This window comes from Cuculus canorus, chromosome 1, assembly GCF_017976375.1.
Source record: "Cuculus canorus isolate bCucCan1 chromosome 1, bCucCan1.pri, whole genome shotgun sequence".
NCBI classification, from domain to species: domain Eukaryota; kingdom Metazoa; phylum Chordata; class Aves; order Cuculiformes; family Cuculidae; genus Cuculus; species Cuculus canorus.
Window position 1 is genome coordinate 172,365,753 of NC_071401.1, and position 27,347 is coordinate 172,393,099.

Consider the following 27,347-nt stretch of genomic DNA (forward strand, 5'->3'; position numbering starts at 1 on the left):
TTTGGATGACTTCTTCAGCCCACCAGGAGTTTTACAGTCTCTTCTATGTATCTAGACAGCAAATTAACCTGCCTTTACAATTCATTCAGAAAATGATGAAGTGGAGCACACCGCTGAAGTGAGAGCTCCATCCCACTTTGACAGCGCCAAAAATTTACAAAAGGACAAAACTCCACACCCATTCTAAAAACCAAGCAAGCAAAGCAATAAGCTATATAGTTTGTCAAGTTAGATTTATGCACAGAACTCAAGTGTTGTATCAGATAATCTCCCTTTAAACAATACATAATTATTTTTTGTCAAGACTTCTGCTTCACTTGGGTGATATATTTAAAATTGTCTCCATGTACTCTATGTCCATTCACTTGCTTTGACTTCAAAACGGCTCAATTTATCTTCTGACATCTTTTATCCGTTGCTATATTTAATGTTACGGTCCAGTGTTAGGGTGCACATCTTCTCCTGTCAGCTACAGAAAGCCCAGAGGCGGTACAGACAGCTTTCACACTTTCACACTGTGTCTCTCTCCCCGACTGCTCCGCGCTGCATCAGCAGCTCTGTGCTTCCCATATTCCAACTCGCTATTACAGTAATTGTTTTTCTTATTTTTGTTTTATTGGTTACAGCAACAACCATATTTCCAAGGCCAAGGTGAAACATTCCATCAGCACAACTGCAATTGCCCAGACAGGGCCAGTGAAAATTGATTTTATTTCGTTGTCATTAAAACCAGATAGGGGTAATCAAGTCATCTGTTTGCTAACCTTGTTATCGCTTCTTGTAGTGGCTGTTGTTCCATACCGCTATAAAATCCAACCATAGGAAAAGCAGACACACCTGAAGCCATGGGCTGATCACTCCAGCCTTGGAACCACAGACCTCTGGCCAGGGCGTGCAACGAGGGGTGAAAGCAGGAAAAGAATGTGGAGGTTTAAGTCAGTGTAATTCAGAAGCTCGGAAACTCTTGGACTATCACAGACAGGGAGAAGAGTTGTGTATTCTCATCCTCCCAAAAAGACAAAACCAAGAAAGGATTAAGTGGCACCCTGCCTGCCAACACTGCCAATATGCTTCTTGAGGAGAAAATTTGCCACCATTTTTACCTGCAACCTCCTGCTCAGGTAACAGGACTTTGCACCAATAATGCCAGTCAATACCACATTGTACCCGATTTCTTTTCTCTGGGCTCCACAGGAGAAACTGTTCCAGAGACCATCACAAGGCTATGGCCTCAGCACACAGCCGCTGCTCACAGCTCTTTCAGGTTTGATATGCCAAAGCTGCCCTGAACCGCCTGCTCACTTTCTGCAAACCAGCATTCAGAATCACACTGCTGTCTTTTCATCTGCCAGGTTCCTGTCCTTGATGCTCCAACTCTTGTCACGCACAGACAGACCCATTTCAACACCTCCCCTTACATCTCCAGGTAACCAGAAGATACCGCAAGATGACCACTCAGCTACACTAACACCTGTTCTTTGATTCTTCCCAGACAATACAGCCAAGAAAGACTGCTTCAAGCGTTGGGTCAGCACTGTTTACAACAGACAGACTAATCTCCACCTCTTTGGAGACAAACCTTGCCACCATCCACCAGCATCAGAGCCAGGCGAGCCTGGAGTGCTCCTCCTGCCCTTCAAAAGATGGGTTTGGGTAAGCAGCTCTCAACTCGAGAGTCTGCTTTTGTCTTCTCTTTCAGAATGCAATTTTGACATCCTTTTATAGCTTAGCTTTAGTTACATATTCATAATGGGCGTGTTTCCCCTACAAGTTCTCCACCCCTGGGTTGCGCAGGCGTAGTAGTTCTTCTAGAAGCTTCTCTGGTGATCGAGACATCTTCTATATAACAATCAAGCCCTTTACTACCCATGTGCAGTAACAGTAATTTTGTGCAACACAAACAGGTTTAACAGAAAAACACAGCAGACCCCTTTTTCCCCAAAATAGGAACCATATACACACCATCCTGCTTTCCGCAAGTCTACAGTTGTACAAGGACAAACAGAATGGCTAAAAATTACATGTCACCCTGTGGTTCCAGCATTGCTCCACACTGACACGAACCAGGTGAACACATCTCACAACTTATGCTGAAAAAGCTGTATTTGTACCATGAAGAAGAACTGCTCGCTACTTGCCTTTGTGATGTGACTCCATGACTTACCCTGGTTCACCCCCCTTGGTAGAGGAGGCAAAAGAGAGCAGGCTTGCGGTGCTAGGAGGCTATGAAAAACAGACTTCAGAGACAAGAGACGAATCAAACCTTTGTGCTGAGCTCCAATGGGATTATGAAAAAAATGTATAAAACTGTAATAATGATACAGAAACTGTGATATAAATGCAAAACCAGCTGTAGACCTGGTCAGATAAGGCTTTACTAACAAAGATGTAGTCTTGATCCAAAAAGCTTAATACGTTATTTACTAGATTATTGCCATATATGGTAAATAGCCTCTGAAGCACAGCAACCACCACTTCCAACCAAGTCAATAGGATTATTTTTTGCTTAGGTTTTTTCCTTCTGACAATTTTAATGCCCTTGCCAAAGGAGATCATGTGTAGATTTTAAGTCCTCAGAAAGACTTTCTAAGTCAAAGATATTGTACTTCAAGTACTGCACTGAATATGATATATTGTATTTACTGAAGAAGGTCATTTATTTTCTTTTCTTTTCTGGTAGTTCAAGTTATTCAGTTATTGGATCACTTTCTAAAATATTCGCTTATGATGTTCATGGGTTTACCACCTTCTCGCAGGACAGTGATCACCAAGATTGTCAGAATTGTTCTTGCCCTGCTTTTGAAACGAATTTAAGTAAACGTTGTGTATTCTTAATTGTCTAAAATATTTTTTTAACCAAATTAAGGGGGTTGTGATTATTAAATGTCTGGACTTTCCAAAAATCAGGCAGTGTTTTCTTAGATACCAGCCATTCAGCTATGCAGATGGACTCCACTGGTTGAGGAGAAAAAATGGGGGAGGAAGTAAAAAATAAAAGCAGGAGCAGGGAGGAAGGGAAGATAGTGTAATACTAGGAGATTGAAAACCTTCAGACATACTGAAAAAAATATTTATACTCCATATAATACAGGTTAAAAGTCTTTACCAATTATGGGGTTTTTTCTTATTAATTAACAGAGCTACAAATGTTACTACTATCTTTTCCTGGGCTCATCTATAAAAATCTCCTTTTTCATTTTGATCCTTTTGGACAGCAGCGTGAATTTGTATTGCTTTTATTGCTGCACTCATTCCTTTCCTCAGGAGACTGAAAGGTTATTTATAAACTCTAGGATATATATAGCACACATATTTTCTCAACTGAATGTATACTCATAAATACTCAGTAGAAGTTTACTAGATGAATGAACCTTATATTTCCATTTGATAAGCCGGGCAGTATAATATACGTATCCTATTTAACACCATCTTCTGGTTAATCTTATCAGATCACATTAGCTGAAATAAATGAATCAAAAGAAGTTAAGATCTATTATACTTCTCTGCAGGATAAAGAAAATTTATGTAATGAAATTTCTCTAAGTTAAATGGAAGATTATCATCTTTATATAGTGTGACTTTTGGATACAATCGATGTGAAAATACAGTATTCAATGAAGAATATAACTTCTGCAAAATATCAAATTGTGTTTGGGGGAAAAAAAAATTAAGTTTGCCAAAAATACTTTTTTTTATCCAGAAAACATAACTCTCATACTCGTACCCTTCTTCTTCATAGGAATATATACCCACAACATACTTCTTGGTTAAACTCCACTTACACACACATCAAACATTTCCTTTCACACACCAACTGAGCAGCATCTTAAAACCAGTTACGCTTCTCTCCCCTCTTTTACTTTACAGGGGTTTTGTCCACAAGAGCTGCCATAATTTGACTTGGATGTCGCATGCTCCTATTTTTCTTTACAGATCAAGTTTGTACGTTGACACTATGGAGGGGATACCTCACAGACTACTCACTTGAACACAGCGGTTTATACTGAAAACCTAATTGCTTTAGAAAACAAACCAGAGGGGTTCAACGAAGACAGCAATATATTGAAACTACAGCCTCAATGAAACACTAAGGAAACCAGAAAGAGAGCTATCAAATGTTTAACTGTGTCAGGAAGACACAATGATATCTAGTGGATCCATACAGATAAGAAAACTGAAATGAGCTATGATGCCCTCTGAATCCATTAAGATTTTGTACAATTGAATATTTTGTTTCATCATTTCAAAAGATACCATTGGCATCTACCACATTATTCAAATCAAAAGTCTTATTTTTAAGCAAAAAGCATGAATTGAGCTCTGAAAGTAACAAATGACCGTACAGATACTTCTATTTTGAAAACTGAAACATTTCCACTTTCCTATTTGATATATCCTTCTTATCAGTCAACAACTAGCAACATAACAAAGAATCTCAATCTTAACAAAACAAAATTTCAACATTTTTCATCCCAGAGAGAAGAGCTGTATTCCCATGCAGCAGCAGATTCAGGCAATCCAGCATTTTTGTAAAGGATACTGTTTTATTACAAAGATTCCTCTTCACTACCGGGAGAGGGAATAAAAAGGAAAGCACAGTAAAACCACCCTGTTGTTTCCCAGCACTAAGATTATCAATGCAGACAATTTGTCAGCTTTGCATAATTTAGAGGGTCTTGTAAATTTACATTTTTATTAAATCAACTACAGCAGCTATTTTCTAGCTATATTAAGCACCTTTGCAACACTGACGGACAATTTCCCACAGACATTGCAGCAGAAGGCTTTGCAGATCATTAAAAGTTGTTCAGTTGTGGTTTCTGAGGACCACTACTGGAGAACATTTCATGTAGATAGTGCAGCCTTTTGGAAAACAAGGATATGCGAGTCCTGAAAGTGGTAACAATGAGAATAAATCTGTTAAAGATCAGAGTGAATGCCAAAACACCACTGCTGTGGCACCATACAAATATGGCAGCCTCATTGCCTAGGAATAAATTAGTAAAAAATAATTCAAGGGTTTTCTGGATAGAAAAAAAACCTTAATTTATTGGCTCCAAGCAATGTCAGCCTTTTTTAATATGCAGGTATTAAACAACTGGTGTTAAAATCAGTCAATATTACCACATTCTAGGATAGTATTTTATTGACGTGTTTTGTAATACAGCAAAGAATCACGTTTTAATTTTTTTTAAAAAATACATTTTATAACTTTTATAACGTAGTATTAAATGAAACAGAATGCATACTCCTTTTCTATATGAAATAACTCTCCAGTACATGTTACACACTAACATAATGTAAGGACCAGCTTTCCATACATTATACTTCACAGTAATCCCATCCCAGAGCTTCACAAAAATGTTTTTTGCCTGTCCATATCAATTAATGGCGAAAAATTAAAGCTGTCCTTTGCAGTGAAACCGCATTGACACATCAAGGCTGAGAGATGTTTCTTACTGGGGACACTGTCCTCAAAAGACCTCTGAGATATGTAACACAACTCTGACTTTGCATTTCTAAACACATTTCAGTTGCTGGCAGTATAGGTTGTTCAGCTTCTCCCAGGCTTTCCTAGCTGAAAATCTTTGTTTAAAAATAATTAGGGACTTAAGAGAATTACAAAATATGAAGACACGACACGTATTACAAAAATTAGAAACTTTAGTAGCACAAGTACGTCACATCTCTCAAAGGTAATTTCAAGCCACAATGAATTTAATCGAGAAAGGAGTCTCTTCATGAAACCAAGAGCTTGTGAATCATTTCAAATATTGTCCATGTATCTGTAGCCTTTCAATGGTTTGGTTTACAACGACAGAAGAGAGCGCTTTCTTTCAGAAGCATTACTAATAACTCGTCCTTGTGTCTTCAGAACTGGCAATTAGAGAAGAATCTATAATTTTTCAAAACATAACGAAACAAAACACAACCCTAGTAGTCTGTCTGCCCTCCCAGCAGAAGAATCAGTGAAAGGACCACAAACTGCCCTTGGCTTTCCTTATAGATCTAATGGAGAGAAACAACAAGTAACAACCCTGTTCAATGCACGCAATCAGCCCAGCATGGGCTCCTGCCAGCAACATGCATATAATTACAGGCTCTGGGATTTAATGTAATCTCAAAACTAAAGGATGACTCTGTCTTACAAGTAGTTTCCACATGCTGCAGTACATAGTTAAAGACTCCTGTAATTACAATTTCTGTAAAGCTTTGTACTTTGTAGAGGCTTTTTCAATTAGTCAAAATGATGACCTTCCTATTGCTACAGCAATCTTTAACAAAACACAGCTAAGCATTTCCTCAAAATTACCATACTGGAAGCAGGGACAATCTTACACTTAGCACAAAACAGCTGGTTTTCCTCTCATTTAAAAACAAAAAAGAGATTATGATTCCACTGAAACCACTCAAACAAAAGTGGAATAATTATACCTCTCTCTAGCTATACTGCTTTGTTTCCATATTTTTATCAACCTATTTAGGAGCCGTGAAATTGTAATATCACACTAGAAAATAAAATCTGTATTTGGAGGGATGAGTCGAGAATATAACATAAGGTCGTCTAATCTACTACAGGAGATTTTTAGGAATTAACTCAGTAAGTTTTTTTTGTGGAAGCCTTTATATCCAAGATACTGTCAAAGAGGATGGGAATGGAAGATTACAGCTCTAGACACCCAGCAGAAAGAACAGATGACACAAGCAGAGTTTCAATCAGCAGTACCTCCAAGCCTTTGTTAAACAAAGTGAACACTAATTCACTGATAGAGTTGTATTCCTACATGCATGCAGGCTGCAGGAGGACATGGTAGCAGCTGCTTTTTCAAAGCAAACTGGGTCTCTGCACTGAAATTAGGTCACATATTGTGTACTTGCCTGCAGTATGAGCAACAGCCAGCCAACTGGCACCAACCACTGCACCTTCCCAAGCCACACTGACTTATCCCAGAAGCAGAATTGGTGTGCCTGAAATCCAAAGACAATGGAAAATCCAGAAAAACTGATCTGATATACAGAATACAGAGAAAGAAATTTAAAAAAATAAAAATAAAAAAATTCCAGTTTGAATAATGAGTTCTGGCTTCTTGATTACAATACAACGTGTTAACTGGATAGAGCTGTTAACTTGCTAGCAGGTTCATATTTTACTCTAATCCCCAAAGCTGCAGAGCACTGACCTGGCTCTATGCAAGCCATGCTACACAGTAACACCAGGCATACAAGTGGGTACCACATTGGAAGCAGCCAGGTAAATACTGAGCAACCTTTGGATAAAGTGGAGAACTTTCTACCAGGAAGCGTGAAAAGACCCTGTGCTGAAAAAGGCTTGGGGTCTGACCTCGCAATTTCCCGTTTGGTGTTCTGTGCAAGAAAAAATGCTCACAATGTACTTGCACACAAGGTCTGTACATCCCTGTGTTCCAACCTTGTGAAGACTTGGAGGTCACATACAGTGCACGGCATCTCAGGCTTCTCCTGTGTACCTTCCAGGATTTTTTTCATTTAGTGATAAAAAATGTTATTTGTTGGGAAATTTTGCTATCTTCTGAGGACTGACAATCAGCCACCATGAAGGAAGAATGAAAAACACAGTCAGTGGTCTATTACTGTAGTCTGGCTTAACACACAAGGAACAGGAAAGACATAGCAGCTTTAAAATGAGGAAGGGGATCTTCCTGCTAAATGAGAAGGTCCTTCCTTGCCTTCCCGGATTCCTATGCAGCATGAATGCACCCTGCTCTCCTACCGTCACCTGGGAGCAGAACTCCACCTTGCCAGTGCTGCTACAGTTGTGTCTACTGGCATTTTACAAGGTTCATGCCACATACTCTGTGGCCTCCCGAGACTGGCAATGTCGATACCTTACAGGCTGCCCTGAACACAAGGGACATTTCTATCACATGGTGGTCTGTAATTAAATGACCAAGTTATTTCCTCTGGTTTAGTGTTCTGAAACAAAATTTATGACAAAACCATGGCTTTAGCTGGCCTCAAATTTGAAGGCTAGCATCCACATCAGGGCTTCTGTGGCATCTTCTGAAACTATACACCTATTTGAGAAGGCAAATTACTCAAGTTTCCATGCAAATACATCAGCATCCATAGTCTCAGGAAGAGTGTCGTATCATTGTACATCAGCATATCATGGCATGCAGCCAGTAGCACTGACACTTCTGTACAGCCTTTAAATCCCAAGCCTTTGTTTTGAGTGACCATTTTTAAAACGGAATTAATGAATAATTGAGACATTTTGGATTACCATTTGAGCTATAACTGCATAAAAAGTATTTAAACCTCTGAGCAACAATCACACAAAACAAGAACCGAGACCTATTAAGATTTGTGTGATCTTCTACTGCAGATCCCCACATCCCACCAGAGACTGCTGCACTGCACAATGCAGTACACTTTGAATTCACTACCCTAGCTCAAAGCTCAGAAATAAAGTCAGTTAGTCTGAATTAATTCTGTGTTACTACAAGAGCTAGCTGGGGTATCTGCCAGTGCTGCACACTGTTAAAAAAAAAACAAACAAACTTCTGTGTGTTACCAAATGCTTATATCATCATAGTTTAGTGAGAGGTCATACAATTAAGTGTCCAAATACAAGATGCAAAACCAAGGAACTCAGTCACATCTGCATATACCAGGGAGCATATCCTGGAATATGATGACTCTAAAAATGAGTGAGCACATCATTCAAGGTAATTAAACGAGAAGCAACTGCATCAACAGGTTCAATGCAATTACTGCTTGCATAAATGGAGGAAGACTGAGTAGAAGTATCAAAAAGTTCGCTACCTGCTTGATGTTGAGAGACCTATACTAGAACCTGATATTCAACTCTGGTATCTACGCTGGACTTTTGCCTAGTGTGGATTTGTTTTTAAAAGGCTGAAAAGCTGGAGAGGGCACAGAGAACTGTACCAAGAGTAATTTGAGCAATAAAAATACTTTGTGCAGTGAAAGACTCAGCAAACATAATATCACATTGGAAAAATTTGGACTTGATTATACAGTGTGTAAGAGCTGTTATAGGAAGGACATGTTGAGTGCTCAAGAGCTTCTCCATCATTTGATGGGTGAGGAGGCAAAAGAAAATCCACATAGGGGGGAAAAAAAAAAAGGTTGGAGCTTAAAGCCACTAAAAGTCAAACTAATCACCACCTTCTGACGGGAAGATTCACTGACAGTTAAAACTCTCAAAATGGTTCCCTGAAGAGCCACTGCCTGCCTTTCTGCAATATGCGTTTTTGCAAAACATCAATTATTTGACCTGCTGTAGCACTAACAGGCTGGATGCCACATCCTGCTTACACAGGGTGGGCAAGCAAACATCCTACATGTCTCGTCTTGCCTTAGAAAGTATAGGAAGCAAAAGATGAGATTGTGACGGTCTCCTGCTGTCTGTATCAACCTTAAACTACTGCTTTGAAAAAAAATATGGACACTTATAAAAGGACAAGTTATAACTCTTCCTGTTATAAAACGAGGAGTCTTCAGGCTCTTTTTATCCTTAAAACACTAATCAGGTTTGCACAACAGTGAAATCTATACAAATAAAATGTTATTAAGAGATAGGACTAGCTACAGAATGTGTTACATATATACTTTTATATATATATATATATATATATATATAGTGAACACTCATATAAAAACATCTTTTTATAGTTCCTAATGTATTAGAAAAACTGTCCCATCGTACTCCAAAACTGCTCCACATTCTCAACATGTGAACACTTCAAGAGTGGGTAAACTATTTAGTGCACCATCATCACTCCCACGCATCCCTTCCCCTTTGCTGTAAAAGAAAGGACAAGATTCACAACAAACACACACGTGCAAAGTAGCACAAAGCCTGTTAATTACATCAGGGAAAGAGAATATCTTTAACATATATGACTCAAAAGAAATTATCATCAAGTTTTGTCACAAGGAAATGGATAACAAAACAAATGAAGGAAAGGTTCCTAGGCAAAGCCTTGATATATTTGTAACATAAACCTCCACCTCAAAACATTGACAATCCTCAAGCTTGTTCTAGGGTGGTTCCACCATAGATCATTAGTGCTTTAGTAATGTTGCACTACTATTCATCACTCTTTTAACAGTTCCTTCCAAAATACTTCTTAGAAAAGTTTGAAGCTTGGCCATGTAACATTAACACTGAAAAGTCTGTCTATATCAAGGTTGGTTTGAAGTTTGCTTTGTTTTGTTTTTAAATCAGAGAAATCCTACAGTCTCCTAAGGTCAACATCATATACAATAACATACTGGGAGCAGCTAAAGACAGAGGGAAAACAACGTATTCAAGAACATCTCAACAGGAAACTAAAACACACCAGTCAGCAAAACAAATGTTTCTCTCGAAAAATTAAAATGATAACTGAAAAAACCAAAGCACTGGTTATCTTCCTGCAAAGAACAAATTCTTCTTATATTATTATCTACTTATTACTTGTAAACTATCCAACAGTAGTAACAAATCATTGTTTCATTATTTTTCTAGTAGCTTATTTTCATACAAACACCCTCTCACACATTTTTTCTGCATTATCAAGTTCTGTAGTACATTTCCACTCATCAACTAGCAATCACGGTTGGAACTTGCATATATTTTTAAAAAGCAAACCCACCTTCAATCCTGATGAGTTAAAAGCTCTCAGGCTGACTTTAGGGGCTTGAGAAGATTTACAGCCTGGGTCGGTTCGTATGTCCCCACCAGCTGTTCAGGCTCAGCAGTGAGACAGATGGGCTCCATCAGCCACAGCCCACCTCTGTCACCCAGCATTGCTCTGAAAGCTGCCACTCCACTCCATCTTGTCACACTGTCAAAATTCTTCTTTTTGAAGATGTTTCACATGATTCAGTAGAGCTCAGTGAATTTTTTTCCCTTATTTTTCCAAGTTTTTCTGCAACTTTCCAATTTTCCCTTAAAATTCACATCTCTCCATAGATACCTGGGTTTTTCTACTAATTATTCATTGGATAAAAATATGCTATATACATGCATTTTTACCTTTTCTCATATCCTAGGCCTGATATCCATCTGCCGCTCTTCACTGACCCCTTTCTGTTTGCTCTTATGTTTCAATGAAAGTAGCTGTAATTTAATTTAACTTAACACTCTTGGCGCAATCTAAAAGACAGTTAAGTAGAGGCAGTTATTTTACTTTGCCTGCGACATGCCCCTTCTTAGTACAGCATTAGTAACTCCTTTTTACAAGTGTTAGTATGGTCAGTGTATAGTAACCTTGACTGCTATTTGCCTACACGTGCCAGACCCTCTATGCAACACTCCTTTCCCAGCTTCCAATCATAGTATATCATCATATCTTGGATTATTTCCCTATAGATGTGCTAACTTGCCAAGTCATGCAATATTCTTCTGCGTACTACACATTTCTGATTGTTTTATAGACTAGTTAAACACATCTCCACTCTTATTACTATGTAGATCTCTTGATCTCATTTCATCTGCTAATTTTATCAACAGTTAATGAGGTTGTTAAGTCACTGCTGCCTTCGTTATCCTTGAGTCAACTCCTAGGGGTTTTCTCAACCAATTCATTTTGAGGTATTTTCCCTTGTTAGATCATGACTGTTTAAAATTCACCAAGCACTTAGAAAGACCCACAAACATCCTGAAGTATTGTATCAAGGTCTAGTATTCCTTCCTTCTACCTTGTATTATATTCCAAACTGTGGCAGAGTTTATCATTTACAAATCTATACTGCTTATTAACTATGGCCACGTTAACGTCAAAACCCGAAATCCCCCTCTCTCTTTATTAGTTATTCGATATTTGTTTCATTACTGAAATTTTATAGAAACTAGCGCTAATTTAAAAGGAAAATCGTGGCCAAAGAGACTTAGCTTTTTTTTTTCTCTCTCCTTTTCTTAAGCGCACATATTAACATATTCCATGGCATGTCCAAATGTAAGGTCAAACTCTACCTGGACGAGCATCTACAGACACCAGAGATCAGTGTGTTCATAGCCAGAGAGAGAAAGCTGGTGCTTTAATTTCTTTGTATTTGTTTGTGAGTCACAGGGTTTATGAAAATCAGCTCATACAGCATTCGCTTGAAGCACTTTTATTTTTCTCCCTAACATACACTTAGGTTTGCATCATGCCAACTGCTGCACTTCAGCAATGAAAATAAACTTGGTATCACAAGGAGAAGGCTGTGTACAGATTCTCTCCATGAACTTACTTGGAAAGAGCTACATAAACTTAATTGATCAAAAGGGAGTCACAAAAGGATGAAATATTTTGCAGAGGCATATGCTAATGGTGCTGCACCAACCTCCAAGATCCACTGCCTTACCAGAAAGGTCCATAAAGCTGTTGAGGTGATAGAAATGCTCCCAAGCTGCTGCTTGGAATGCAGAAATGGGACGGTAACCATGCTATTTATTTATTTATTTAAAAAATAAAGCAAGGAGAAAGGGGCCTGGGCATTTTAACAGGAAGTTAGACAGCTAGGTGATATAAATTCACCACCTATCAAAGCTTTAACAGCCTAAGTTCCCCTCCCCCTGCTCCCCATTCCCGATCTCTCAGCTGCATCCGAACACTCACAGTGCTGCTAATGGATAAAAATGGAAACAAATGTATGCAACAAATCACAGCAGGCTCTTGTGCCAGCTTCCCCCTTCTGATTCATCAGATCCAGATTTCCATACTGCTGCTACATATTAAAATCAATGTTCTGCCTCTTCATTATTGTCATTATTTCTCTTTCACTTCAGAAGTTTCCTTTTCTTCAGATTGCTGCTTGACCAGCTTGTCAGGACATATTTAAATCAATATTTTGTGTGTGTGCCTGTGTGTGCGGTGCATCTGGATACCACCTCATTACCATCTGAATTCCTATCATTTCTGCCAGGGCACAGAAATGCAGGGGTAAAAATCATGTCAAATGACACAAGATTACAGCCATCTATCCCCATCATTTAAAAATCTGAAGTAACTGCAGATTTTGCCATCAGCTCATTTCATACCTGATAAGAAAACCTAAATAAAGATTGAATGCAGCACTTTCCACGATGCATGAAAACGCAATGCAGCTCAAGCAGAAGGCATTAAAGATTCATCCTCTACTTGGCCAGAACTGAGGCTTCAAGCTGCTTATGTCAACATCGCCTACCACACCTGAGACTCACCTTCCAGGGCAGGGAGGAAAACCTCTAATGGTGCAGGCTGTTATGAGGGAATTCAGACGATTGAAGTTGGCCAAATGGTGAAGTTGGGAGGGAGAGGCCTTACCTAAAGCAAACACAACTGAGACAGCCCACATTGAGCTCCAGGTCACAGAAACTCTGCTGCTACTGCGGTCTGGCAACAGGGGTGCTGGCTCCTGCAGTACTGTAAAACACACGCTGGAGGATTTGGGTGAGACTGCAGGAAGTTAATATGCACAATACTGGTACAGTATAAAGAAACAGAGTGTAAAAAAATAAATATCAATAGCAAATGTATGCTTGCTTTCATTTGGATACGAAAAGCTGCCAAAAAGGAAGCATATTCCTAATTTAGTTGTAACGCAAGTTACAAACGTTGCATTCCCTCCCATAATAACATGCCAGTGTCTTGATGTGTTTCTTTTAATTAGAAGCACAGCATTCTCCTAAAAGAGTGTTTCATTTATGCCAATTCATGTGTTACTGACATGAAGACAACCCTCCAGCTACTGATATCATTTTCGCATAAAGCTGCGGTGAGGACACTAAATTTCCTCCAAATTAATTGTAAAAAGCAAAACAGAAACTAAAAATAATAATCCACATTTACACACTTACCCCCCACCTCCCCGGGCAGCACATCTTCCACTGATATGCTTATTTCAGGCTGTGTGTTTTAAGCTGTTAATCTATGAAAAGGTGATCACCAAGGACTCTTCCTTTGGGGGGTGTCTGAATGGCGCACCTCTGTGAGTCTTCCCACTGGTCTCCACTCAGGGATTTTAAACTGACAGATTTGAGATCTGCTTGCACCTGAAGTGTAGTCAAACCTCCCCGCCTTCCGCTCTTTTTGCACAAAGATGAGGCAGATATTAGAAGGACTACTTGGAATGCTGGAAATATTGAATTTACTACTTCAAGTTCCTATCACCAAAACCAGAGAGGAAAATTTTCATACATTTTGAAGTACTTTGTTTATATTCATTTTGCTGTTCTTTCCTAGTCGCTTTTCACTTGCTTTAACAAACACACATATAAACCTCAACTGCAAAGTACAAAACCCTTTAAAGAAAGCATCTGGGTCACCTATCAACATCGTACTTTATTTTTTTTTTCCCCTTAAATAAAGCCTAGATACAAACACAATATTGATAGTTTCAGATCTGAGCAGAGATAAACTGAAGTTCCTCCTGCCACTTGCTCTCATAAAAACTACTGGCCCTACTCTTTGACATAACACCTGCAAGTTTGTATAAATAAACATATTCATTGGTATTTTCCCTTAAAGGGTTGAGTTTATGAACCAAAGCTGTAACTCAATGGGCTCCTCCAGAGACAGGATGATCAGAAGCATTACAGATGTCTCACGCAGAATTTGTAGTTCTGGATCCAGTCCTTGGCAGGATCCAGAGCCCAAAGGGCGTTGTTCTCTCTTTTGACTCTTTAGGTAAAAGAGGAGCTGGAAGAGGGGTATGATTGAATACCCCTTTGAATTGCCTGCATGAAGTCTGGAGTTCAACCCTACCAAGAGCTCCAGACCAAGAGAAGTCTTCCCACTGTCTCTAAGCAGAAACAGAGACAGAAGAGAAAACGATGGAGAGGACTATAAAGATTTGGTTTCTTATCAAAGTCATTAATATTCAGTTTATTCCACATGTTTCAAGGGACTGAATAGCTCAGAAGATTGACTTTGATTTTGAGAGGCTTTCATTCGTAAGCTGTCAGTTTGGATCCAGCTCAGGGAGGTACTGATAGATGGTTTCTAATATCTAAGAGTCACTTACTGGCATATGACAAATGACAAAGCAATTGCAGTGTGAGTTATATAGTGAGTCAGCAGTCCTTTCCCAGCAGGTTCAATACTAATTAAGAGGCAACTGGACACCCTTTGTGAAAGGCTGCTTGGAAACTTATGCCCAGATATCAGAAACAAATCACAACTGAACTAAACACCTTAAGCTTCAGCATAGAAATAAATAACAACCATGCAGCTCTACAACAGTGCATCCTTCAATACCCACATTGTGTATTTACTGGAACAGTACATTTAGTATAGTTACATAATGCTTGACTAACAAAAAGCCAGTTTTTGTTCGCTCAAAAATACTGTCAGTGTTAAAAATGTTCACCATTTCTTTAAAACAGCGCTTTGGTGGGAAGACTCCTTCTCAGTTCCCTATCTCAATCTGATAAGGGCAGTTACATGTTAAGCAGGGCTAAGGATAGGTCTCACAGGAAGGCTCTGGGCTATGACTACCATGCAGTTCACTCTGCCGTTAGCAATGGATTTGAGTGATGGTTCGCACCACGTACCTTCCCGTCCATTTAATGTTATGCTGAAACCAACAAGCGCATTTCAGTCATGTCCAACAGACAGGGACTGCCAAAAAAGAAAAAGGCTTTTTCTCCCCCTTCTATTTCTGAATTGCAGGGCCGCATGGTGAGTGGTGAGTAGGAATGACAGAAGCCCACAACACACCCACAGTCTCTAGTGGAGAAGTTTCTCCTCTTTTTAATCCATGCCAGCTCTGCCCCAGCTACAGTTTACTTGCCTGAAGTGCTTCAAGCACTGCAAAATCCTGCCTTGAGGGCACTGGTTTCTGATTCTTTATTTTTACCGAACACAAAAGCCCTACGGAAGGACTCGCGTAAAAATGTGCTGTTCATTTACCAGCCCAAAGAAAACTGCATTTCAGGAATGGGATGTATCTAATTGCAAGGAAGTGAGTTACCGGAAAAATGTAATAAGAACTAGTGTAATAAAAGACAAACCAAATTCAAAGTTACAATACCAATGCAATGAAAGATACACTATGATGCACTTTAATAGCCTGCTCGAAATCTGAGCAGAGAGTGGCATTAAACACAGGAAGTCATCTTCTGAAAAAAATAATAAATCATTTAGTCAACAAGGAAAGGTCACGCCTCTGATCAATGGGATCTAAGAATTACAATTAAGCAGAAGACTCATATCATATACATTTCACAAAGGCTATTTTGACCTAGAAAATTGCTCTATTTGGTATGCATTTATTTTGACATACTATGAGAAAGTGTTTTGTTTTTTAATTTTTTTACAATCAGTGTTCTTTTTGTTCTGTTCTTCACAGAATGTTTAGAACATGTCCCTGGTATGGTTGTCAAAACCTAAAATTCCTTCTCTCCTTTCTTTTTCCAGCTGCTTGGGAACCATGCGGTGGTTCATTCATGAGTGGCGAGAACAAGTGTGTTAAGTCAATAATATACCAGTTTAAAAAAAAAAAAAAGACAATCACAAAACAGTAAGAAACTCAATAAGACCCAAGCTAAAAAAAAATGCAGCTGTGTAGAAGGTAGAAGTAGCTCTTGCAAATTTTACAATACCAAAAATAAGTCTCGTACTACTTTTTAAACTTGGCCACAAAGAAATTTTTTTCTAAACCTGAAAGCTTGCTTTTTCCCCTCTCTTTTGGTCTTTTACACCGTATCTCTATTGGAGAGCTGTGACAGTTCACATCTGAGGAGAAAAAACAATTCAGTGGATTGTTAAATTTGTCACCATATAAATCCTCTTCACAGCATTTTCTTCAAGTTGGTTTTCAAGGTTAAGGGCTGTTTCCCATACTCCTCTGCTACGCTAGGTTATTAAACAGGCATCATAAAAGGCTTTGATTTTGTAACATATTAAAAAGAAGTGTCCCTTCATATCTTTAGCTCTTAATATGCTACAGTATATATACTCAACATCAGCACAATAGTGAGCCTGCCACAAACAGAAATCCCTGACAACGTAGCAGCTTCCTTCACTTCATGGAGGGTGCAAGAGGCAAGCTTTCAGGGAAGGCAGCTGCATTTCATTTCATGCATCACAAACAACTTTGGGGCGACATCAATTAGTTTTAAGTTGAGCTCTTGCGGTGCTCTTTCCTCAGCACCTTTTGGACAGTGCTCTAAAGCAGCTTTCCTCCTCCATGGTCACGTTTCTCTCTCCTTCTTGCTTTCAGTCTGTTGAAGGAGAACCCAAAGAAAATGCACCTGGATGTTTCTGCACCAAGCATTTATTGGGAACACAAGACTGAAACTCCAAGATTGCTCCATGTTTGGAAAAGGAAACTGAGAAAGATAGAAATGTTTCAAATCCTCTCTGATCGTGAACCAGCTTTCAAAATTTCTCGGAGGTGGCTCTGACACTGCCAACACATTACTTCTCTCCTGCCACAAACTCACTCACCACCTCCGCAGGACAGATTCCTTACCCCGGCTCAAAGGCCCATGGTGAGGTCGTGTTTTACCTCCCTCAGGCCTGGGATATGGAGTGCCCTCTGACAGCACCCCTGAATCTGAAGTGACACATGTCATCAGATGCCAGAGCATCTGTCTGGGAGACAAACCCTGTGACCGATACACAAAAGCCTCATTGGTGTAAATTACATAAACAGGAAAGTTTTCTGATAAAATTTAATAAAGACTGTTTTACTTACGCCAAAGCAGCATTTTGAGGTTCTCTTTGAAATTGTTCCCACACAACTCAGAAAATAAAACACAACCCTCTCCGCTCCCGCCAAAACCCCTGGGAATAGAGTCACAAATGTGAAACAACCCCAACCTTTCAGCCCTAAGACGACCATGGTTCTCTCTCATCCAGAGGGTGGAGTGGGGTGATGGTATCCATGAGTTTAAAGCCAGATTTGCCCAGCAGAAAGGGAACAACAGTCTCCCTTCACTGTTCAATCCAAGAAAGATCTTCCACTTTGGAGGAGCAAGAGTAGCTCAGTCTAGGCAGTAAGAATGAGTAAGGTGCGACAGTAGCTCCTGGCTACCTGGATCTAGTCTTCTACTTCAGCCAATGCATCTCCTAAAGCACTGAGCAACCTCTGTCTTTAACCTGCTCATCCCTCACAGTCTGGGAGGCACAGACTGCAATATTGGATGCAGAGGCTCTTCCTCAGCCAGGGGATGGATGCCCACCTGTAATCGCCCTTTGTAGCTGCTTCAAGGAGCATATCTGCTCCCACACATGTGCCTTGGGCTCTGTTTCAAGTCCTAAATAGTATGAAAAAACTGTCAGAGGCCCAGCTTTCCTTCTTGCCTTTCCCACCTACCAGGGCTTCAGAGTCAGAGAATGGAGCTGCCTCCAGCCCTCTTCCAAAAAGCCAAGAGTGGTGACAGGACAACACGTATCCTACCACTAGGATTGGCCAACTCACTGTCAGTCCCTTCACCTTCTCACTGATGTCCCTAGGGTGGGTTAGTAAGAGTCAGTGACTTCGTGCAGTCACTATGCCCTATCCCTGCAGCCTGCTGCCACCCTCAGCTCCCCCAGCCAAAACTCCAGATCCTCCTTTCCGCTGCAGCACTCGCTTCTCTGCTGCTCTACAGACCACCAAAACTCAGCAGCAAAAGAAGAGAAAGCCTTTGCCCCTAAATATCATAACCTCTCATTCCACATTTCCTACTGCAGCACTGAGGAATCATTTTAAGAGGCAGAACTACAAGTATTTAAGACTCATAAAACAATAATTATTAATGGCTGCCCAATAAGTTCACAAATACTGCTAGAGAGAAGAAAATTAGCTCGAATGTTAGAAAATAAAATTTTTATGCCTAGGAATTTGGCATTTGGGCTCACTTTGACAATGTTCTCTTAGAGACCAGAACTTGCATGATTGTTTTTTTTTAATCGGAGTTTTTTATGGGTTTTAAAAAAGACTTTATGTGAACAGAATTGAATAACAAAGAAAAAAGACTTTATTTTGCTAAATCCTTAGATATTACTAAATTACAGCAAAATGGTGGAAACAGTCATCTTGTTTGATGTGTCTCCAGCAAGGTAATAATTATTGAAACAGTCTCCTCCTCTTATTTAAAAGTGAAATGTGATAACACCGATGTATTTATTAGTATTTTTTTTGGTCCATAACCACAAACGCCTATCAATTTTCTCAAAAGAGAATAGATTTCTGCAGCATATAGAAAAGATGAGTATTATGCAGATGTAGTAGAGCACACACATCTCTGGACCCATACAGAAGCACTCCCGGTCCACTCTCACAGTCCCAGATCAGTGTCCATTGACTCCCTCTGCTGGCAAGAGCTCTCACTTTCCTCTTGCAAAAAAATAACTACATTTTTTGCTGGCTTTTTAGCTTTTGACTAGCATACGAAAGGACAGTTTTAGTCTCTTCAGGCCACTTTGAGAGGTGGAGGAAGATGTAAATTGCTCCAAAAGGCAATTCAGAACATGAACACTGTAGTAACTTGAGCCAAATCTTACCCAGTGCCTCTGACTGGCTGCTTTATAGTGCGCAGTTGCCATCAAAACAACTTAGAATTTAAGCAACTTCCTATCAGATTCTAGATAAGCCTAAGACAAGTGTCCAGTATTCATTTTAATCGTATAGTTTGCATGTAATGTTCATGAAAATGAAACTAGGCTCTACTTGTTCTTTGTTGCACGCAAACTTTCAGATTTTCTTATTAAAGCTGGCCTTAGAATAAATAATGTAAGATTCATGAAACAGTACTTTCCGTTTCATTTTAAATATTTATGGAATTCTCTAAAAAAGAAAATCACTACTTGCATTTTCCTCTGAAACTTGAAAGGCAGGAGGCTGGATAAGCATGAGTGAGTCTGAAGGGCTGCAAAGCCCTCCCCAGCACTACTGCCTTTCCTCTCCCTTGGATGTAAGGCACCATCTGAGACCAACCAAGAGAGGTGACCAGCCTGCTACATTTTTGGCCAGTTGAAGTACAAACACAGAGGTTACTGATTCTGTTTTCACTGTTCAACAGAATAAATTCTTATGACCTGCCTCTCATTTCGTATCTGTGACTTGTTCATCTATTGTATTTTTTTGTGGCTGACATCACAACATTTTCTGGAAATGCTGTATTACTCTAAAGTAATGCTCACACCATTTCCATAAATGTGAGCATCCAATTAACCCAATTTAGAAAACAAGAAATTTCAAAAAAGTTTGGAAAAGTAAGTTGAACAAGCATGTTACCTGCCTAAAAGCCTCTTTTAGTGTTTCCCATCCTTTCTTGTCCCCTCTGCTTGGCTGCTAGCACAGTGAGGCACAGCATGCAGGACAGAGGAGACCTGGTTGCTGAGACACCCTGACAGTCTCCTGAGACAAAACCACCAAGAGCGCTACAGTAGGGAAAGTGTCACAAATCAGCAGCCAGAAACCAGAAGGAACAGGGGCCCTTCATGGGAGATCACTACAAGCTGCTGCCGTTTGAGGAGGAGCCCCACAACCCCCAGCCCTCTTGTCACTCTCTTGCAGCACCCAGCTACTTTGAAGACAAATGTGTGAAAAAAGAAGACCCCATAAGTTTCTTAAATAGAAATAAATCAAAACAGTGTGGCCTCTCTACGCTTCAAACAAGGTGACAGTGGGCCCAGGAGGCTGTTCGTGCATGTGTGGGGAGGTAAGTGGAGATGGGATGCTTTCTTGTGAAGAGGTGTTCCCACAACCATTAAATCAGATTTCCAAAGACATTTCATCTTGAGGGTCAAGACTTGTAACAATTCACCAACTGAAGGCACTGCAAAATACGTCAAATAGAGCAATATCTTGCTTTGTCCCAACAGGCTGTGTGTGTTGGCCAACAACCACATCTGGAAATGCGCATGCTGGCTGATTGCCCAAGATCTGGTGAGCGCAAACCCCTTTGGCTGTCTGGGATCACCACCAGATCATCACATTTAGAAGTGTTCCAAGTACCTATGAAGGGCACAAAACTCTGCCAGAGTGAAGTTGACCTAGGATGATAACTACAACTACAATGCCACGTGTGCACCGCAATGCCACTGTAACAACCCCGCCATCCCAAAAGGCTTTTATTTAAAGCTAAGAGAAAATTACAGAGCTCATTTTCCCCTTCTTCAGGGCCACTTTGGATTTGTAAGGTACATTCAGTAACATGCCTAGGTCAGTGCATGCTTCTTTTAGGTTTTGAGCATGTACATAGTGGGATATTTTATTTTTGAAGGGAGCATGGAAAATTACCTTTTCTTTTTCAAGTAAAACCAGACTATGTAATTATATCAGTCCAGGAGCTAGACCCACTAAGAGAGTTCTACAACCCTCTATGTATTAGAAGGTAAATCTTGAGGTAGCAGCAGAGGTGCATAGTAACATGGTCATTAAGATGATAAACAGATTTTATGGCTATTTTTAATAAGTTGTTTTAAACCTCTCTCTTGGTGTTTCCGAAAATATCTCCCTAAATTTTGTTTTTGTAGGCTGACGTAATTATACAGTTCACACAACTCCACAAGCCTCTACTACTATCACGAAGACACAAGAAACTACTAGTTTCACGTTGTTTATATAACATCTGTCATATCTAAACACAGAAACATTCATCTGTACACTTGATCTGCATACACAGTAAAAATGGTATCCAGATGTAAATATTACCAACAACTTCAAATCAGAAGCCTGACGCTACAACAACCATTTAAATAAATCATAAAAAGAATGGGTTTGTTCTTTTTTTCTTGATTACTACTTTACTTCCAGAAATACACATTATTTTTTATTTAAACTCTCTGAACACCACATGCTTTTTCATAAAGGCCTTTATCAGAAATATCAGAAAAGAACTGGATTTTATACAATGCCTGTTATCCCAGAAAGCTTATTTTTATATACATATATATAAAAAGTGGAAGTACTAATATGCTGATTATTTAGGCAAACATGGCACACATGCATGATCAATAACAGCTTCTATAGGCACAAATCTGCTTTTTTGAGAGACGGAGTATTAGCTAAAACGCTGAAGTTATTTTCCAACTTCCTTCAGACAGCACAAAGGACTCCTGCATTTCTACACGGAAAGTTGCCAAAGGTGGGTAAGGGGAACTCTCTATCATAACCAAAAGACTGTTCTCGTCACAGAAAGCACAGCTGTAATATTTCATTACAGTATTATCATTATGGTGACAATCCAAGTCATCTTAAAAGCAGGGATTTTAAAATAGGTTGCAAAGAAACTTTTATAATGGGAGGGAAATCCCAAGATACACAAAAGCAACTGCATGCAAGTTTTGCACAGATAGAGGTTAAACGCTGAAGATACAGAGGAGCAAAATACATTTCTTAAATTCTGTAGGCAGAGGGCAGCATGCTCCAGCCATCAGCGCTGTCTCAATCCTGCTGCCGTTTTAATTAACATCTCACTCTCCCGAAGAGAACATCATCTTTGTGAAATGGTGACTGTGAAACCTGAGGACACTTAGTCACTTAAGAAGGAAGCTGACGTGTTTATAATTTCAAAAACGTGCTTTTTTATTACAGATGGCATCTCTGTGTAGCATAAAAGAAATTAGTTTGTGGTCCTAGTAAATGTTAATCTTCTCAAGTCAATAAAAACTCTGCTCCAAAATGTCACAGCAGCTTTGTGGAAGGAACACATAGGAGTGATGAAAACCAAAGTGTGGGGAAAACAGAACATGCATTATAAATGACAACTTGTCTCGTCAAGCTCAGCCATCTTTTAAATCTAAGAAATATAGTGCCAAAATGATTCATTTTCATGAACTAAAGAAGTCTGAAGCATTTAATCTTAAGCAGATCATTTTTTTAATTGACTCTATAAGGCTGCCTGCAAGAGTTCAACATCTACATAGAATGATAATGCATATTAGGCGGTAATTACCATGGACTTTAATTATAACTGATAACTCAAATAAATTCTACGTTCCTAATTGAAGAATGTAATTAAGTCTGAGTAGTTTGAGGGGAAGAGAAGAGACACAAACACTGATTTTAAAATCAGGAGAATGGCACGCTGTATCAAAATTCCCTTCCTCTTCCTACTCATGTCAAAGAGCATAAGAAATCCACCCCCTCTAATAAAAATGAAATTACTAATCCTGCTTTTTGCTATTTACTAATAATGCAAAATGGTTTCTCACATAGCTTTATCCAGGATTTAAAAAGTCCACTTCCTCACAAAGAAGAAAGCCCTTTTTTATTTTGACACATCAGCACTGTGTAATGTATGAGAACTCTGTGATCATCCCCAAGCAAAGGGAGGGTTGTCAGTAAATGGAGAAAGGCAACTTAGGGACTGGGAACAGAGAGGAAGGAGACAGAATGTGAAGGCAAGATCATCTGACGTCCAAAAAGATCCTTAATCCAAGTTTAATTCAAGGAGCTAATTTAATAAGTAAAAACTATCCTATGTTATACTGTTGGATGCCAATAATTTAAAAACACACACGGTGAAAGCTCTCACCTTTCACAGGTATGCAAGGAATAGCCTTGGAAGCAACACCAACAGCCTATAACCAAGTGAAAGCCCAACAGTAAGTGTAAGAGACACTGACACGAAATGTTGGATTGACAACACATTCCACAAACACCTCAAGGCAATCCCTGGGATGTAGTCAACTTGGCCACAAAGATTTGAAAGAAGTTCACATATTTTTTCAAATAGTCAGTTATATACAGCAAGAAATTCTGGCATTAAAAAAAAAAAAAAAAAATGTTGTGTAAGGGCAGTACAGAATGAACTTTCAACATTTCAGGCCGTGCTGTTCCTCGTGGGACTGACTAAAGCTGACAGTCCATCAGCTTGACCTTCCCTGCATGAGCACTCCGTGGGAACTGGAGTTTGAAAGTTCAAGCTTTACATTTCATATTGGCTGGTACTGGAACAGCCACAGCAGGAAAAGTTCAGCATCTCTGAGAAGGCTTCGGTCACCTGGGCGTGTGGCCATGGCCCCTTCCAGGGGATGTGGAGACAGTGAAAGATGATCCACACCAAAGTCACTCACCTTCAAAGCATACTAGTACATCCTCTGCAGAAGCAGAGAGCAGTAGACTGGCTGCCTGGTAGAAGACAGAAAGAGGAGATTTCTACAGGAAGAATTTATACCAAAGTCTCAACTTTGAGATTAAAAGACAGCATTCCTAAACCACCAAGACCTTCGGCAGGGCTTCTGCCTAGCTTGGTTCCTTCTGCATCAAAGAATCATGAGAAACCCTGTAACACACAGTATTTGATCTGTAGAGCAGACAACTCTCATCTAAGACACCTTCAGTTCAGCTACGCCTGTGCCAACATACTTCTCAGTTAAGTATTTGGAGTAAGCACTTACATTCAGGCGCTTCATACAAAAAATGAGATTGCAGCTTTCCATGTGACAATACGAAGAAATATCATCTATTAGTGAAAAAGAAAATTCTATGCAACACAATAGTTATTTCTTTTAGAAAAATACCTGCACTGCAATTAGCTACAATAAATTACATGGGTGAACACTGAGCACCTCAATGGCAGCTTAAACAGCAGAATATATGGTCAGATGATATTTAATATAAGTTTCTATTCAGAAATGGACTATAAAATGGCACCACAGGGAATCTGTGCTTACTGCTTCTTAAATACGATCATTTTCCTTTGTTTTCTAAGCGTGGGCATCAGGCTTTCCACCTTCCCTTCTCCTGTACACAGTTTATAGCAAGACTCTCCCAGGGCACATGAAATGACAGCCAACCCCTCTAGAGTCAGAGGGCTTGCACCGCTCTCCCTGGATCAGATGGAGTAAATGACACTTGTCAGCACGTAGCACTGGAAACTATCAGTCCATGTTATAGCGACCTACCAACGTTTGCAAAAAGTTCGAAAGAAAGCAACCTCTTCTGAATGAAAACAAGGGGAATCACACAGCCTGACAGATGTGTGCATAAGGAAACTCATTCACTGCTTTCATTTTATGAATGGCCAAATACCGCCTGCACAAAAAGGCCAAGAAACTACCTGCTTGAAGACCATCCAGTGATCCTGTCTCTCCTTCTGCACTGATCTGCCATTCATTACCTGCGAATGAATCAAATAAGTTTCCCTCACAGACCACAAGCGCACCTGTGGGACCACGCTCACATCATTAATCCATGCAACAACACACTCTGCAACTGCAGCCTGGAATGAGAAATTCTGCAAACAGAGTGGATAGTGAAGGAGTAGGCTTCATAGGGAATGCTGAGGGAAAATGCACTTAGATATACGGTACATCGAGTCTCGATCTGTCTTTTAAAATCATTAGTCACTCCAGTTCCTTCTTGCTAAATGTATTTATAGATTTGTTTTCCTTGTATGCTCTTCGCTTTATTGATAACTACTGCAATGCATTATAATGCCATACAGAAGTTTCAATGTGTGATAAACTATTGTTCCAGTATCAGAAATAAAATCTTCTGAGACACAACATTCAACAGAATTAAAAACCCCAGGAAGCTGCATAATCTATAGCCAATTAATATCATCAAAGGCTCAACAATTATCAGATGACAGTTTTTCAAGCACCTCTTAGCAGAACTGATATGTGCAAAGCTGCTGTCCTTGCCATGTTGCTCTGCCAGGCAGGGAATTGCACATGGATTGAAAGCACACATCAGCTAGACACCATCACTCCCTAGAGCAATAGAAGTGACCTGACAGGCTGACCAGTGATAAAGCTGGCAGTCTGTTGACCTTACATTCAGAGCTGTGGCCCACGGCTCTGGCAGATGATGCCCAAGTCTTCCAGAGCAAACCAGAGAGTGGAAAGAAGCAGTATTGTTGTTCAAGAACGTGTATCAGTGGGCAACCTAAAAACATACCTGGTGGAAAACTGCTCACTGACCAAGTTGTTCTAAAGAACATGAAAAAGATGACAAGTTTGGGATGCTGAGCTGGACTTCTTTTCAAAGAGAAGGGGGGAAAATAGGCAAGGCAAACTCTCACTGACATCCTAATTAGGGGTTGTTTAAATAGTAAGGATATGTACAGTGTTATTAAGTCCGGTGGGGGAGAAGTGGTAGGAGTACTAGGGTTGAATTAAGAATTTAAATTCCCTTGCTAAGAAACCAGTCAAACCCCAAAGCACTTCAAAGTTTTTCCATGAATTGTACATATCTTTGAAGTACTTTTTTTTGTTTTGCTCCGCTTCATAGTCTGTAATTTCAGACAGTGCTAATTCTGCTTCTCCTTGGATCTAGTCCAGTGAATCTGGAAATGCTGTATTATTTGATTTCAGTAGTAGAATGTTTGGTGAACTGGTGAGTCAAAAAAAAAAAAACCAGAATTCCTAAATTCAAGTAAAAAAATGTATTTTCTTCCGCCCTGTACCACATCATTTTTCCCACAACAATCCTCCTTCCTGTTCCTATATTGTTTGCCTACCTCTTTCCTAGTGCGGTACCCAATTAATGCAGACAGCACTCACAACGGCTTCACCTTGGGCATACAGTTTTTAAAAAACTCAGCAAGACCTGTGCTCTTTGCAATGCCATCACACCACAAAGCTGGTTGATTTGTCATCCACTAAAAATGAACACTGATTCTGCTCTGCAGCACAGCTGCTTAGCTTGTTATTTCCTGTTTCACATTTGTACATTCGATTTTTCCTTCCCAGCTGTGGCTTCCACACTTAACTGAATACTATCTTAATCATTTCAAATGCTTATCCTAATTTAGCCAGAATATTTTAAAGTCTGATCCTGTCTTCAAAACGCTCATAATCCCTTTCAGCTGAGTGTCAGCCACAATTTTCAAATTCATTACACAAATCATAAAAGAAATATTGAAGAGAACAGGACACATGAGGAAACCCTTCAGAAAACTGACTCCACCACTTGGACTATCAAGTCATTGAAAGCCAAACTTTTGCTGCAGCATTTCTACTACTGGAGTAGTCACCTCATTTAGAATACTTCCCTGGTTTATATAGCACAATGTCAAGTGAAATAGTTTCAAAAGCCTTACTGAAGTCAGAGAGGATCACATCTAATATTTCTTTCTTCGCCTTTCTGCCTGTTACTCTGTCAGTACTGAAATGGGACTTTGCTCAATGTAATTTGTTCTTGACAAATCCATTTGGGTATTCCCTCGCTACTTGGAAAGTACTTGCAAATTATTTAATAATTTATTCCAAGTTTCTTAAAGCCTGGTCCAAAATTATCAATAACTTCTCCTCCTAGCCTGTGAAACACCACATCCATTTCTGCCCCTCCCCAGTCCTCTCAGACTCTCTCTCCCCCTCCATCAACTCTTAAAAAATACAGCACTAATGACTCAAAGATTACTTTAGCTAATTCTGTAAGTACTCTGAAGCAAATTCCCACAGATGCACCTGACTACACCTCCAGCCTCCTCTTTTTCTTGCTCACAC

General features: G+C 39.6%; 1 protein-coding gene across 11 annotated transcripts in view; it reads right to left on the reverse strand.

The window, feature by feature from the left end:
* GRIP1 (glutamate receptor interacting protein 1) overlaps window positions 1-27,347 on the reverse strand; it is a 334,162-nt gene that overhangs the window by 165,430 nt on the left and 141,385 nt on the right. The gene's annotated exons all lie outside the window — the stretch shown is intronic.